Source organism: Artibeus jamaicensis, unplaced genomic scaffold (assembly GCF_021234435.1).
Source record: "Artibeus jamaicensis isolate MK-2021 breed Jamaican fruit bat unplaced genomic scaffold, CSHL_Jam_final contig_793, whole genome shotgun sequence".
NCBI lineage: Eukaryota > Metazoa > Chordata > Mammalia > Chiroptera > Phyllostomidae > Artibeus > Artibeus jamaicensis.
Window position 1 is genome coordinate 10416252 of NW_026521975.1, and position 17417 is coordinate 10433668.

Sequence of the window (17417 nt, forward strand, 5' to 3'; positions counted from 1 at the left end):
GCTGTTTCTTTGTTTAAACTGTCATATGTAGAATAATACTGTCCCATTTTATAAATTTTCAACATCTGAGCAAAAGAAGATAATTGGGTAATACTTCATAGTAAATGACATTAAATTTTAGGAAGAGGGAACTAACATTCCTTGAGTACTGAACATACACCATTGAGTTTACATATATTTCATTTTTTATTCCAAATCATTGATTTCCTCCTGTTTTATTGCCATAGGAATTGAAAGTTAGAGATGTTAAGTAACTTGGGAACTGAGGAAATTCACAAGTACAATTACTTGCCTGCAAAGAATCTCACGTATCTTGTCAAACCGCCTGCCTTAGGGACACCCACGCTGATCCAAATGTGGTCACTACGTTAGTTATAACATGAATTATTTCAGATCCTAAGATGCTGTGAGGAGCCTTACCAGGTTGGAAGAGGAAACCTGTTTTTGTTTGTTCTGTGTAAAGTTCAGAAGGTTTTGCTGACAGTTTACCTTTTGCTATTTCTAAGATGGTTTTAGGGTCAAATCAGTTTAGGATATTATGCAGCAATCCAGGCTATGATGTTGGTAGGACCAAAAATAATCTAAAGTCACAGATAAATTTAAGATATAAGATATAAAAGAGAATAGAAGAAGTAGAAAGTAGAGGTCAAGATAAGTGTGTCAATACTAAGTTTTGTTTTTGTTTTTTTCATAATTGTCTGGATTGCTGTCTTCCTTTGATGTTCTTTAGCTTCTGCTTATATATCCTACTCTTATATTCCAAGTGTTGAAGAGGGAATCTGAGTATCCTTGTTTGAGGAGAACTTTTTGATAAGTTCAGTTTTAGTCCGAACACTTGTTGCAAGTGACAGAAACCAAACTTGAATTTACTTAAGGGAATAAAATGGAATTTACTGAGTCACATACCTAAGAAGTCCAATGACAGTTGGCATGTACTGCTGGGGTAGCTAAGCTGATAAGATGTGAGTCTATAGGTGCCCTTCTTTGTGGATAGTCTTTCCTAGAAGTGAAGAGGTAAAATTCTCATAATAATTTTAAGCCTGGAAACAGTCATGCCTAAAACAAGTGTATTCCTGGAGCCTCTCCTTTTTTAACTAATTAATTAAATTTTTTTAGATTTTTAAAAAAGATTTTATTTATTTTTTGAGAGTGGAAGAGAGGAAGACAGACATCAATGTGTGGTTGCTTCTCGTGCGCACCCTACTGGGGACCTGGCCCACAACGCAGGCATGTGCCCTGACTAGGAATCCAACCAGGCACTCAATCCACTGAGCCGCACCAGCCAAGGCACTGGAGCCTCTTTTTTTTTTTTAAGCTTAAGTTATTTGAGGTAGATTTTTTAAACTTAAAACTAAAAGAATCCTGACCAATTAAATGGGCAATCAATAAATATTGTTTAGTGATCTCACTTGGAATTTGAGGTAAGGAGAATACCATCTTTGCCCTAAAAAAATTTATTGACAGAGGACCCTACCTTGAGCACTGCAGACACAAGATTCCAATCCCAAACCTAAGGCCATGCTGGGCCTTAGTTTCCTCACTTGAAAGTGAAGGGGTTAAATTAAGATACCTCCTAAGGGAATATGCCACAGTTTTATGAAATGAAAACATCTTTATAATATTGTGCATAGTCAATAATTATAGTATTTATTAAAATGTCAGGAAGGACTAATTATTGGTCAATCTCTGATGGCTTTAGAGGGATTTTCTCAAAAATTACTTATTTGCATCATTTTACCTATCGAGCCTGAATAATTTTGTGTGAGCAAGATATGATGTAATATTTAGGCCAGATTGAAACAGTCTTAAATATCTTTTGGTTGTTGATGACAAATACCCACCCAGACTGCCTAAGCAAAAAGGAAAATTTACTATCAGGACATGGGTGGGGGAGCAGAATTCTCTCTCTCTAATTCTCACCCAAGTATGTTTATTGATTTTAGAGAGGAAGGGAGAAACATCAGTTGTCTCTGCTTCTTTCTACATAATGGCCTTCACTTCACAAAAGATGCCTTGCAGAATTCCATTCCAATTCCAGAAACCAAGTGATTTGTCTCTATGTTCCAGTTCTCCTAAGAGAATTTGATTGGTCCAACTTAGTCAAGTGCCTGTCTGACCCTATATGGTGGGGGTGGCTATTGTTGCTTATTATTAACATTGTCAAAGGGACATATCCCAATTGGTGCGAGGTAGTTCTCAGAGAAGGGGAGCATGGATTGAACCAATAATTTCAGAAGATCTATAACCAGTGATATTTTGGTACATTTACAGTGTGAAAATTATATGCAAAATTAACCATTCTCAGGTCAGTTGTTTTGCTGCAGCTTGACTCAACTTGCAAGCAACAGGGACATGCCCAAGTTACTTTAGTTAATGAGAGTTTGAGAAAACATAAAAGTAGGGAAGTAAGCAAAAGAAAGCACCACAGCCTAGGCTTGTAGAGAAATGAGATATTATTATGAGTGTATTTTAGCTCTAGTAGTCAGCCAGCCATTCAGACAACAAATAAGAACTTAAGTGGTCACCCATCTGAAGTAGGCTTCTGATGTCCCCCATCTATAGTAGGCTGAAAGTGTCCTTCAAAGATAGCAGGTCCTAATCCCTGGCACCTGTGTATGTTACTTTATTTGGTAAAAGGATCTTTGCCAATATAATTTAAGTTACAAATTGTAAAGGGATGTGTTAAAGGAACATAATCATAGTAATTATACTTGTCTTTCTATTTTTATTAGAGTGTAAGATGCTTTGGGACAGTGTTTTTGCCCTACTTCGTTTCCAAAATTATGATCTTATCTGTCCCAGACCCCCCAACTTACACAAACAATACTCATTAAATATTAAAAAATGAATCAAGGGAGACCCACAGGGTGCAAATGTTAAGATTAGATGTGGATAGAAAAAAGTAATGAAGGTCAACCTGAAGGAAACTGGTGGCAGGATTTCCTGGCAACCAGACTGAACCTGTTGCTTATGCTTCAGCTTATTTTTATCACCAGAAGTCAGAGTTACACTTAGCTCTCCCAACCAATGTTAAATTTACATACACCCAGACATGCTCATTTCACATTTAATGTTCCCTCCAAATTACTATCATTTTGTGTTTCATCATGGACAATCCTGAGGCTGATGCAGTGCTGCCCAGTTGCTTCTCCCTGCCAAGAGCAGAAATACCTTCTAGATTAATCAGTCATCCTCTGGCAGAATTATGTATAATCCTTGTGCTTTAACCTATGAACAGCTCTTCCTTGACCTCAGTTTTCCTATTTATAGGCAGAGAATTATAGGAAAACAGTAATATATGGCACATATGATTTGCATGTGTGTATGTGTATTGTGTGAACTACTTAAAAGTGAAATTCCATGACATTTGGTGTCAAACTATATTAGTATGCATCTCCTAAAAAAGATACACTCCAGTATAACCATAATACTGATAATCATATCTAAGAAACTTAATAATTAACATTCTTGCTCTTGACCAGCCAACTGTGACTTAATATCATCCTTATTGCACTAGTGTCATGGTAGAAGCTAGAACTGCAAAAGACAGGCCTTTCAGCCATGAGCAAAGCTTATGGAGGTGAAAATCTGGGGCTAAGCAGGACCTTGTAGCTCAGTCTGAAATCTTGCTACAGAGAGTCTCCTTTTGTAGCCAACTGTCTTCCTGTGGGGAGTTCCCAGAGGGAAACAGCCCCTTCCACTACGCTAAGGTTAATTTTAAAGTAGGGACATTGTAGAAGAGTAAACAAGGTTCCCTGCTATCACCACCACTACATGGGCCATATTCCAAACAGAGGAGCAGAATTTAATCTAGGCCCAGGAAAGGATGTGGGAGAAATTCAGAACAACTCAACACCTGGAGAGCCTCTACTATGTCCTGGAATTCTTGGTGGAAGAAAGGTCTGGGCTAAGGTTTAATAGAGCCTCCATCCGCTCCTCTTTTCTATAGCCATAGAAACTGTTTGGGAGAAGTGACAAAATCACTTGGGCGTGACTTCCTGTAATCATTCTAGCCAATTAATGAAGAAACATCCAGAGCATGCAGTGATCAAGTAAAAACAAGTTCTATTAACAAGTCACAGGGAGGTAGTGACCTAAAAATTGAGCAATAAATAAATAAGTAAATGTTGAGTACATCTTTGAAAGTTTATTTAGCTACTGTGTTTAAACTTAGAATTTCTACAAAGTAACTCACCAAATGTGATATATTATGAATGAAATATAATAAGAATATTTATAAGAATTGTATGCCCTCTGAGTCCAGATTCAACAAAATCTGCATCTACTTTTCAAAGCAGAATTTACTCATAACAATTTGTTGTGCTCTCAGGAGTTTAATTATTGAATTCATTAAGTATTATATCTGGGATGGACAAGATTGTTTATTGTGTTACAAGCCAATGTGTGGTTATATGTCAATATTAAAAATTATTAAGAGCTCTGGCCAGGCAGCTCAGTTGCTTAGAACATCGTCCCCATATGCCAAGGTTGCAGGTTCCATCTCCGCTCCGGGCACATACAAGAAACCACCCAATGAGTGCATAAATAAGTGGAACAACAAATCAGTGTTTCTCCCACACCCTTTCTTTCTTTAAAATCAATTAATAAATCTTCATTAAGATATAAAAGACAACTGAGAAACTTGGATGTAATCAATGAATTCAGTAAAGTTTCAGGATATAAAATCAATACACATGTCAGTTGCCTTTCTATACACTAACAAACATCTGGAAAAAATAAACCTATTCCATTCACACTAAAATCAAGAACAATAAAAATACCTAAAATAAATTTAACCAATGAGGTGAAAGATCTGTATGATGAAAACTCTAAGACTTTGCTGAAAGAAAATAAGAAAAACAAAAAACAAATGGAAGGCGTTCCATGTTCATGGATTGGAAGAGTTAATATTGTTAAAATTTTCATGTCATCCAAAGCTGTCTAGATTCAACACAATCCGTACCAAATTTCCAGTGGCACTTTTTACGGAAAAAAGAAAAAACAATCCAAACATTTATGAAACCACCTGAATAGCCAAAGTAATACTGAGAAAGGAGAATAAAACCAGAGATGATCTCACTTTCTGATTTCAAGTGACTACAAAGACACAGTAATTAAAACAGGATGATACTTAAAAAGTATGGTACTGGGATAAAAATAGACACATAAACCAATGGAACGAAGTAGAAAGCTCAGGAATATATATATATCATATATATATATATATATATATATCATATATATATATATACACATATAAATAATATTTGATAAAGGAACCAGGAGCACCTTATGGGGAAAGAATAGTCTCTTCCATAAATGGTATTGGAAAAACTGGATAACTACATGCAAAACCATGAAATTGGACCCCTATCTTATACCACTCAAAAAAAAACCCAAAACTTGGATCAAAGACTTGAACATGAGACCTGAAACCATAAAACTGATAGGGAAGAAGGACCTCAAAATGACAATGATATTTTGAATATGAGTACAAATGACCAAAAAACAATATTCAACAAGTGGGACTGCATCAAACGTAAAAGCTTCTGCACAGCAGAAGAAACAATTTTCAACACAATGAAAAGGCCACCTACAGAATGGGAGAAAATTTTTGCAAACCATGTATTGGATAAGAGGTTGATATCCAAAATTTATAAAGAAATACAACTCAACAGAAAAAAAATCTGATTTTTTAAATATACACGTTTCCAAAGAATACATCCAAATGGCTGACAAGTACACAAAAATGTGTTGAACAAGACTAATCATCAGGGAATTGCAAATCCAAACCAAGGTGAATTATCACCTCACACCAGTAAGAATGATACCATCAAGAAGACAGGTAAGTGTTGGTGAGCATATCAGGAAAAGGGAACATTTGTGCATTGTTAATAAGTTTTTAAACTGGCTTAGCCACTGTGAAGAACAGTATGGAGGGTCCTCAAAAAATTTAAAATTTAATTTTATTAGTTGTATTTGTTGGGTTATATTTAATATGTAGATTTGTTTTGATTTTATAGTTGCATAAGACTTATAAGAAGTTTTATTGGGTTTGGACATATAAAAGCAACATTATATAAAAATAACTTTAGTAAATCCTAAAAGTCTTAATTTTTATTATTTTAAAAATATACAACATCGTTACAACTAAAATATAGAACAAACATCACTCAGAACCATCAGAAATGGAGTGGAATGGAAGTCTCACAACTACGGAATTAAAGACACCCCATCCCTCCAGAATGGTATGAGGGGGCAAAGATGCTGAAAGGGCTGGTCCCTCACCCATGTGTGGTGGATAAAAATCTAGGAGGGATATCTTGGGAGCCAGGAGTCCCAACCCCACACCAGGCCCACCAGTGCAGGGTTCCAGGGTTCCACAACTTCTGGCTGTAAAAAACAGCAGGGATTGAGTTAATGGGAAAAACTGCTGGAACCCCAAGCAGTTCCTCTTAACTCACACATAGCTTCACCTACTCAGACTCATTCCCTCTGAGTTCTTTGGAGGAAGCAGCTTGAAAGACAATAGTGGTACATAGGGGGAAACTGAAGTGTCTGGCATTGGGGCCAGCAGAGGCCTTGACCCTTTGCTAAACCCTTCCCCCACAGAGCCAGTAAACTGGTGCCATAGCTGAGACTCCATCTCAGATATCTGAGACTCCAACCTGGCTAACATTGTTTGATGTTCCTTGGAGGTCCTCAGAGACTCCAGCCCACCTAACTTACTAGCCCACTGAAGCTGCTTTTCCATACAAATGGCTGGTCTTGGCTCATGTTGCACAACTTCCTAAATCCTCTCAAGCGACAGCCAGCCTCAGTGAGCCCCCAGCTCCCATACCTCTTTCTAAGTGGCCCCAGGCCGGACACAAGCAGCAGCCAGCCTAGATTCACAGTTTGGCTGGGAATCTCCAAGCCCAACATAAGTAGAAACTCTCAGATTGCTTTACAGCTCAGGAAGGGTGGCCCAGGCAAAATACAGGCAAGGGCCAACCCTTGGCCTGCACCACTTAGGAAACCCCAGGGCCAGTGCACCCAGTGGATAGCTACAGACCATGTTGGAGTACCACCACCCTGCCCCTGCACAGTTGATCCTCCATGGAAGGCAGAGGTTGGTGGTCAGTACTCACAGGCAGTCTTAATTTCTTGCAGCTGACTGGCCTCCGTAAATCCTTCCCATTGATCTTTCAACAGCTACCAAGGCTCAACTATAAGAGGAGGGTGTACTCAGCCCACGCAAAGGGCACACCTCAAGTACCCAGCTTGGGTGATAGGGGACGCTGTGTCACTGGATCCTACAGGACACCTACTGCATTAAGCCATGCTACTGAGACAGAGAGTCAAAGCAGCTCTACTTAATACATAGAAATAAACAGGGAGGCTGGCAAAAGGAGACAAACATGGCCCAAATGAAAGAACTCATCTGGATCAAAACTCCAGAAAAAGAGCTAAACAAAAGGTAGATAAGAGAGCTATCAGATGCAGAGTTCAAAACACTGGTTATAAGGATGCTAAAGGAACTTAGAACTTAAGCAGCATAAAAAACAACCAGTCAGAAACAAAGGATACACTAATTGAAATAAAGAACAACTCAGGAAAATAACAGTAGAGTGGATGAAGCCACTAATTAAATCAATGATCTGGAACATAGGAAGCAAAAAACAATCAGAATAACAACAAGAAAAAAATTTTTAATGAGAATACTATAAGCAGCCTCTAGGACAACTTCAAGAGGTCCAATATTTACATCATAGAGGTGCCAGAAGAAGAAGAGATCAAGAGCAAGAAATTGGAAATCTACTTGAAAAGATAATGAAAGAAAACTTCCCTAATTTGGTGAAGGAAATAGACATGCAAGTCCAGGAAGAACAGAGAGTCCCAAACAAGATGGGTGCAAAGAGAGAATCTTTTTTTATTTTATTTTTATTTTTTTAATTTTTATTTAGTTATTTTTCAAGTACATTTTTTGTCTATTTCTCCCATCCCAGCCCCCCCCCCCCCGCCCTGTCTCCCCTCTCTCTCCCATTCCCCCCCCCCCCCCAGTCCTCATCCCTGTGTCTTTCATACTTGTTCCTCAAAATCCCTCCCCATTTTTCCCCTCAAATTCCCTTCTCTCTCCCCTCTGGTCGCTGCCCACTTGTTCTCCATTTCAGTGTCTTTGTTTTTATTCTGTTTGCTTGTTTGTTTTATTGTTTAGCTTCCTGTCAAAGGTGAGATCATATGGTATTTGTCCTTCAATGCCTGGCCTATTTCACTCAGCATAATGCTTTCCAGTTCCATCCATGTTGTTGCAAAGGGTAGTAGCTCCTTCTTTCTCTCTGCTGCATAGAATTCCATTGTGTATATGTACCACAATTTTTTGATCCATTCGTTTACTGATGGGCACCTAGGTTGCTTCCAACTCTTGGCTATTGTAAATTGTGCTGCTATGAACATTGTGGTGCATAGGTTCTTTGAAATTGATGTTTTAGGATTCATGGGGTATAATCCTAGCAGTGGAATTGCTGGGTCAAAAGGCAGGTCGATTTTTATTTTTCTGAGAAAATTCCATACTGTTTTCCATAATGGTTGTACCAGTCTGCAATCCCACCAACAGTGAACTAAGGTCCCCCCTTTCCCCACAACCTCTCCAACATTTGTTGTTTGTTGCTTTGTTTATTATAGCCATCCTGACTGGTGTAAAGTGGTATCTCATTGTGGTTTTAATTTGCATCTCTCTGATAGCTAACGATATTGAGCATCTCTTCATGTGTCTCTGGATATTCTGTATGTCCTCTTTGGAGAAGTGTCTGTTCAAGTCCTTTTCCCATTTTTCAATTGGGTTAGATGTCTTCCTAGAGTGGAGTCGTGTAAGTTCTTTGTATATTTTGGAGATTAAACCTTTGTCTGAGGTATCATTGGCAAATATGTTTTCCCATACAGTTGGTTGTCTTTTTAATTTAATACTGTTTTCTTTAGCCTTGCAGAAGCTTTTTATTTTGATGAGATCCCATTTGTTTATTCTTTTCTTTATATTCCTTGCTCAAGGGGACATATCGGTAAAAATGTTGCTGCGTGGAATATCTGAGATTTTCTTGCCAATGTTCTCCTCTAGGACTTTAATGGTGTCACGGCTTATATTTAAGTCTTTTATCCACCTTTAATTTATTTTTGTGTATAGTGTAAGTTGGTGCTCAAGTTTCATTTTTTTGCACGTAGCTGTCCAGTTCTCCCAACACCATTTGCTGAAGAGGCTATCTTTACTCCATTTTATGTTACTGCCCCCTTTGTCAAATATTAATTGACTGTAGAGAGTTGGGTTGATTTCTGGGCTCTCAAAGAGAGAATCTTAAAAGCAGCAAGAGAAAAACTGTTAGTTACCTACAGGAGAGTTCCCATAAGACCGTTGGGTGATTTCTCAAAAGAAACTTTGCTGGGCAGAAGGAATTAGCAAGAAATATTCAAAGTCATGAAATGCAGGGACCTACAGCCAAGATTGCTCTACCCAGCAAAGATATCATTTAGAATAGAAGAGAAGATAAAGAACTTCCCAGACAAGAAAAAACGAAAGGAGTTCATTGTCACCAAACCAACAATTTAATCTAAAAAACAAACTAAGCAAACAAGAACAACAAAGACAGAATCATGGATACAGTGAGCATTTTGATGTTTTCTAGATGGGAGAAAGGGTGTCGAGGAATGGGTGAAGAGGTGAGGGGATTAAGAAACACAAATAAGTAGTTACAGAATAGCCATGGGGATATAAAATACAGTACAGGAAATGGAGTAGCCATAAAACTTTTTTTACACATGACCCATGGACATGACCAATGGTGCAGGGATTGCCTGAGGGAGCGAGGGTTGCTGCATGGAGGAGGCAAAGAGGCAAAAATCAGGACAACTCTAATATCATAATCAACAAAATATAATTATATATACATATATACAAGGTCTGGCAGAAGTAATGCCTGCTTGAGTATGGCTGGCACGTGAATATCTCGCATGAGATTTGAACATTTCACCTAAAATGTCATATGGTGCACTTGAGTATGATACTGTTATGTTACAGGATTACATGTTTATGACTGTAATAAAATATAATAAAAGGGGCATTTTTTTGTGCTACATCATATATATATATATATATATATATATATATATATATATATATATATATATATATCACTGAAGCTTGAGTATGTAGGCTTGTAGATCACGTCCCAAAAATCCTCTAGTGTAAACTTGAGCATCTCCTGGAAAGACTAGGACTAGTTCAATGATGTTGCTGGGGAATATAGGGAAATAGCAAGATCAAAGCCCATAGTTTTCTCTGAAAGAGGGTATTCTGGAGGAGCACAGAGGGTTTTTTAGTATAAATTCTAAGATAGCAAGGAAAGTTGTCACATTATCAGTAGGTGGTATAGGAGTCAAGGATGAAGTCCAGCTTTCTGCTTTCAATGACTTTGTTGATCCTGATGTCATCCTGGTAAGGAGCACAAGTAGGTGAGCAGGTTTGACTACTCAAACCTACCTTATCTGCCCTGACTAGTCATTCTGGTATCAACACCACCAGTTCTCCAAAGTGGCATGTAGCTGCCGTATGTACTTTTTGGTTGCATGTGACAGTATCCAACTGGAGAGACAGGGATGATTTGGGGTCTTTTTACTGGGGCAGCCAGGGGGGCAATTAGGGACACTTCTCTTTTTTTTCTTAAACCACTTAATCTATGACTTGCCCCTCTTTAAAAATGTACTCTAGTTTTCTAATTTATGTTACTGTTCTTCATGGAGCATTACATTTTTTAGTTCTTAGAATTTTCAATATTTTCCCTTTGTGTATTGATCTGCAGAGGTTCAGTGCCCCTCAGAGACACAATCCCCAAACTCCCCTGGATTGTCAGAATGTATTTATTTATTTTTAGAAAGATGGGAAGGGAGGGAGAAAGAGAGGGAGAGAAATATTGGTGTGTGAATGATATATCAACTGGGTTATCTCTTGCACACCTCCATCAGCTGGGGACCTGGCCCACAAACCAGGCATGTGCCCTGACTGGGAATTCAACTGGTGACCTTTGAGTTCACAGGTTGGCACTTAATCCACTGAGCCACACTAGGCAGGGTGGTTGTCAGAGTTTTGATGGCTTCAAACTAACAAGTTAACTTGATTAGCCACTACCTGTACTTTTTCTATTTTTTTTTCTAGGTGAGGTGGGTGGTTAGCTCCTTCTCAACTAATTTATTGTTTTACTTTCTTTCATGCTGATAAGGAATTTTTCATAGCTCTAATATTCAGATTTTGAAAAATTTTGGTCTAACTAAATCCTTTTAAAATTAATCTATTTTGAAATTTCGCAAGTTTTTAAAATTTTTCCTTTTTTAAAAAAATTTTTATTTAATTATTTTTCAGGCACATTTTTTTGGTCTATTTCTCCCATCCCAGCCCCCCCCCGCCCCATCTCCCCACCTCCCTCCCACTTCCTCCCCCCCAGTCCTCATCCCTGTGTCTTTTATACTTGTTCCTCAAAATCCCTCCCCATTTTTCCCCTTAAATTCCCTTCCCTCTCCCCTCTGGTCACTGCCCACTTGTTCTCTATTTCAGTGTCTTTGTTTTTATTCTGTTTGCTTGTTTGTTTTATTGTTTAGCTTCCTTAAAATGTTATTTCCAGGGTCATAGAACCCTTGTTTATATTTCTGAATTGTTATTAAGCTCTACTGTCCCACCACGTGCTTTCTTTGTTTATCACATTTCCATCATTGGGTATGGCTATTTCTTCAAAGGATGTCATTTCCTTCAAAGCTTATGTCTTCTGAAAATAAGGTATCCTCATAATCCTAGCTGCAAATCAAATTCACCAGTGAAAATTTTTAAAATATCTAGTTGCCTGGGTCCTAGTCATTCAAAAACCTGAATCAGTATAGATTATAGGGGTTTGATAGGTTGCAGATCAACTCATCCTTCAAAAATACTAAAACTTTTGGATTATATATTTTTAAATGGATTTTCAGTCAAGACAGGTAAATCCAGTACTCCAGATCTCCCAGAACCACATCAGAACTACAACTAAACTGCAGAACAACCACCATTCATAACACCTGAAATCTGGCTGAATGAAAGTCTTACAAGTAGGGATTTAAAGAAGTCACATCAAGACTGGTAGGAGGGGTGGAGACATGGAATGGGCTGGTTGCACACCCACATGTGGTGGATAAAAATCAGGAGGAATATCTGGTTGCTGGGGCTCCCCTGAGGAGCAAGGGGTCCCAGCCTCACAACAGGCCCCGCCCCCCCAGCCCAGGGTTCCAGTGCCAGGAAGATAAGTTCCCATAACTTCTGGTTATAAAAACTGGCAGAGATTGAGGCTGAGGGAGACAGAGGGCTCTGAGGGAGATGGAGCAGCTTGAAAGGCACCAGGAACACATGGAGAGGAACTGACTTGTCTGGTATCAGAAGGAGAGCCATGGGTATAGGGGTCAACTCTCTCCCAGACAAAAGTGCTGGCAGAGGCCATTGTTCCTTTTTGGGGACACCCCTGAACACACACACACACACACACACACATACGCACACACAGCCATCAGGCAGGCACCACATCTGAGTCTCCATCTACCAGGTGCACACTGTGGCCCTCCCTAGTGATTTTCTGAGACCCTGCCCCAACCAACTTGCCAGCCCACTCAAGCTGTTTCCAGACCCTCAGGAGGTATTCATTCTTCTCTATGGTGGCAAATGATGTTTCAAATAGTGGCTGCTCCATCAATACACAGCATGAACAAGAACTAAAACTATGTTATTTTAACTATTTTTAAGTGACAAAACCAAATGCTAGTAACAGTCAGAGAACTAGATCTGTCATCCATTGCTGTGAAAAAGGTGCTGCCACTCTGAAGAATAAGTTCAGCAGTTTCTTACAAAACTAAGCTTACCATTGCCATATGACCCAGCAATTGCATTCCTGGGCATTTATCCCAGAAAAAAAAACACATATTCACATGAATACTGGTACACAGGTATTTATAGCAGCTTTATTGATGATAGTCCCAAACTGGAAAGAGCCCAGATTTTTTAAACAAGTTAATGATTAAAAAAAAAAAAAGTGTGATATATTCACACAGTGGAATGCTACTCAGAATAAAAAGGAACAAACTATGTAAACATCCAGATTTTCAAATTTATTGTCATGAATTTGTTGATAATATCCTCTTAGCTTTTTAATACCGTTTTACAAAAATAGTGTTGTCCCCTTCTTCAATCCTATTATTATCGTGTTTCTCCTTTTTAGTAGTCTTATCAGTAGTCCTTTCAAAAAACCAGTGTTTGCCTTTGATAATTCTACTATTTGTTTTCTTTTTATCTATTCTACTGTCTTTAGGTTTAATTTGTTCTTTTGCTAATATCTTAAGCTGAATGTTTAGCTCATTTATTTTTCAGCTTTTTCTACATATATTTATATTAATTATCCAGAATAGACAAATCAATAGAAACAGTCAAAACTAATATATAATAAGCCCTGGCTTGTGTGGTGGCTCAGTGAATTGAGTGCTGGCCTGCAAACCAAAGAATCACTGGTTTGGTTCCCAGTCAGGGCACATGCCTGGGCTGCAGGCCAGGTCCCCCAGTTGAGGGTGCATGAAAGGCACCACACAATGGTATTTCTCTCCCTCTTCCTCCCTCCCTTCCTTCCCATCTCTCTAAAAATAAAATAAATACAATCTTTTTTAAAAACCTAATGTAGAAAAGGGGAAGGGTTTGCAGGAACAAGTAAAAAGGACAAACAATAACAAGGGGGGATGGAAACAGGATGGAGGTGGAGAGGGCTGGGGGTGGCGTGGGATAGGGATAAAAGGCAGAAAACTGTACTTGAACAACAATAAAGATAAAAATAAAATAAAATAATAAAAACTAATGTAGAATGAGATATTAAAATGAAAAATATATTTTTCTTTGAGGAACAAGTATGAAAGACACAGGGATGAGGACTGGGTGGGGGGGGAATGGGAGGGAGGTGGGGAGACCTGGCAGGGGGGGCTGGGATGGGAGAAATAGACAAAAAAATGTACTTGAAAAATAATTAAATAAAAAATTTTACAAAAAAGAAAAATATATTTTTCTTTATAAACTCAATACTTCTGGCACAAGATGCGTGTGATTTTTCACATTGAGCAATTCTCCAGTTCTCAGCAGACACTGGTTGGGTGTGCTACAATTTAACTCAATTTTAAAACTATCAGCCTGGAGTTCTCACCAAGATGGAGGCTTAGATAGAAATGCTTCACTTCTTTGCACAACCAAAAGGAGGATGACAACCAATTTAAAAACAATAAACAACCAGAAGTGCCAGAAGATTAAACTGCATGGAATTCCAACAACCGAGGAGTTAAAGAAACAGTCATCCAGATAGGTAGGAGTAGTGCAGACAGGGAGCCCAGTGTAGAACATACACACCAAGGTCACAAATCACTTAGATGAGATTGGGCTGGCTGAACAGGAAACCAAAGACTTAAAACCTCCAGCTGTAAAATAATGTGGGGGGTTGTGACAGCGGGAAAAACTCCCAGTCTCACAAGAGAATTTGTTGGAAAGTGGAGCTAGGGCGGAGAAATCCAGGGGCATGTTACCTCTCTGACCCCTCCCCCATATACAGCACCACAATGCAGTGAAGAGGGTTGCCCTACCCTGGTGAATACCTAAGGCTCCACCCTTTAAAACCTAACAGGTGCACTAAGACAAAGAAATATGGCCCAAATGAAAGAACGGATCAAAACTCCAGGAAAAGAGCTAAGAGCTCAACCTCTCTGATGCAGAGTTCAAAACACTGGTAGTCAGGATGCTCAGAGAATTGACTGAGGTTGGTTGCAAAATGAAGGAAGAAATGAAAGCTACCCAGAATGAAATAAAGCAAAATATACAGGAAACCAACAGTGAAAGGAAGAAAACCAGGACTCAAATCAATGATTTGGACCAGAAGGAAGAAATAAACATTCGACCAGAACAGAATGAAGAAACGAGAATTCAAAAAATGAGGAGAGGCTTAGGAACCTCCAGGGCAACTTTAAATATTCCAACATCCAAATCATAGGGGTACCAGAAGGAAATGAAGAAGAGCAAGAAATTGAAAGGTTATGTGAAAAAACAAAGAAAGAGAACTTCCCCAGTCTGGCAAAGGAATCTTACTAGGGTCCCCAGTCTTTCATTTCACCAGTCTGGCAAAGGAAATAGACTTCCAGGAAGTCCAAGAGGCCGAGAGAGTCCCAAAGAAGTTGCACCCAAGGAAGCACACACCAAGGCACATTACATAATTACATTACATAATTATATTACATTATACATAATTACTTACAAGTAACCCAAGGTTATTACTATATCTAGCAAAGCTATCATTTAGAATGGAAGGACAGATAAAGTGCTTCCCAGGTAAGGTCAAGTTCAAAAAGTTCATCATCACCAAGCTCTTATATAAAATGTTAAAGGGACATATCTAAGAAATAGAGGAAGATAAAAACTATGAACAGTAAAATGACAAAAAAACTCACAACTATCAACAACTGAACCTAAAAAACAAAAACAAAAACTAAGCAAGCAACTGGAACAGGAACACAATCCCAGAAATGGAGATCATGTGGAGGTTTAACAGTGGTGAGAAGGAGAATGGGGGGAGGGGTTTACAGGGAATAAGAAGCATATTAGGCATAAACTAGACAGGGGAAGGTTAAGAATAGTGTAAGAAATGAAGAAGCCTAAGAAGTTATATGGACAACCTATGGACAATCTATGGACATGAACTAAAGGGGTAAGGAATGCTAAAGAGAGGGTGCAGGACAGAGGGGACATAAAGGGGAGAAAACATATGGGACAACTGTAATAGCATAATCAATAAAATATACTTTAAAAAAGAATAAAAAAATAAAACTAACTGCCTGGAGCTAACTTGGACCCCAGAGGTTAAGAGGTCAGTCCCATAAGACTGCTCCAACTTCAGATTCCAGTCAAAATTACCAAGTTGTCACCTATACTTCCCACTGACTGCCCAGCTATAAATCAAGTGTTCCCATAACCTCTTCTCAAGTTTGATAACTTTTTAGAACCCAACACAGAACCCAACAAAACAGTTTACTTACTATTACTGACTTAAGACAAAGGATATATATAAATTAATAACCAGTTGAAGAGACACATAGGTCTGGAAGGGTCCAAAGCATAGGAGCTTGTCCCTTTGGAGTTTTGGGTATACCACCTTCTCGGGATGAGGATGTGTTCTCGTTCACCAGTTTTGAAGTTCTCCAAACTCATTTGGTATGGATTTTTATGGAGATTTAATTACAGTAGACATGGTTGATTAAGTCATTGGGCATTGGTGATTGACTTAACTTACAGCCCTCACTGCCTTCCTTCCCAGAGATTAAAGGATGGAACTGAAAATTCCAAAAATGGAATTTTTTTGGAATTATGCAGATGGAACTACATAATTCCAAAATTATGTAGTTGGTTCTCCTGGCAATCAGCCCCGCATCCTTAGGGGCTACTAAAAATTGCCTCATTAACATAAACCTGTGCATGGGCTGAAAGGGACTGGTTATGAATAACAAAGGACACTTCTTTCACTTCAGAGGTATTGTTAACTGGAGGATTAAAACTAAATATTATAGTAAAAGGTGACCTTTTCACCTGTTTCTGGAGCTGGGGACAAAGTATATAAATAAATATATATATTATATATATATATATATTATATATATATATAAACAAAAGATATTCCTGTTGTTCTTATTACATAGAAAGTTATAAGTATTTTAGAAGTTCTGTGACAAGAACAAGGACAAAAACCAAACATGTATTTCTTATATCATGATCTCACCATCATTGAGTTTGTGAATACTTCAATTTTTGAAAACCTTTATTAACTAAAATTTTGTTTCAGCAGATTTGAAGTAGGTAAGCCATATGAAAGGAATTGTTTTCACCAACTCCTCAGTGGGAGCTTCCATAAGAAACCCTGTTGTGAATGTGCCTATGCATGTATAATAAATTTGAAAGTAAACACATTTTGGGGTTAATAGTTTTGATCTAGCTAATAGGATCGGCTAAGGTTCTTTGAGATTAATGCTTGAACAAGAAATGTCATACAGGCGGTAGAGTACATATAGTCTTAATTTGATTTACACTAGAAGCAAGGCCTGAGAAGAAATTACACATTCTCTGAGGTGATTCTGTTGATGGGAAATGGCATCAGATGTTAGACCTCAGTCCTTGAGTTTGGCTAAGAAAAGAATTCAGAACTAAGGAACTCAAATACAAGCAAAAGTTTATTTAGAAAGTCATAGAGGTAGACGAAGTAAACTATGGAAGAAGTGAGCCAGCCGAGCTGCATGGACTTGGGAACTGGGAAGAAAGTTACAGAAGCCAAAGAACCTTAGGAGAAAGAAAGACAAAATGTGAATGG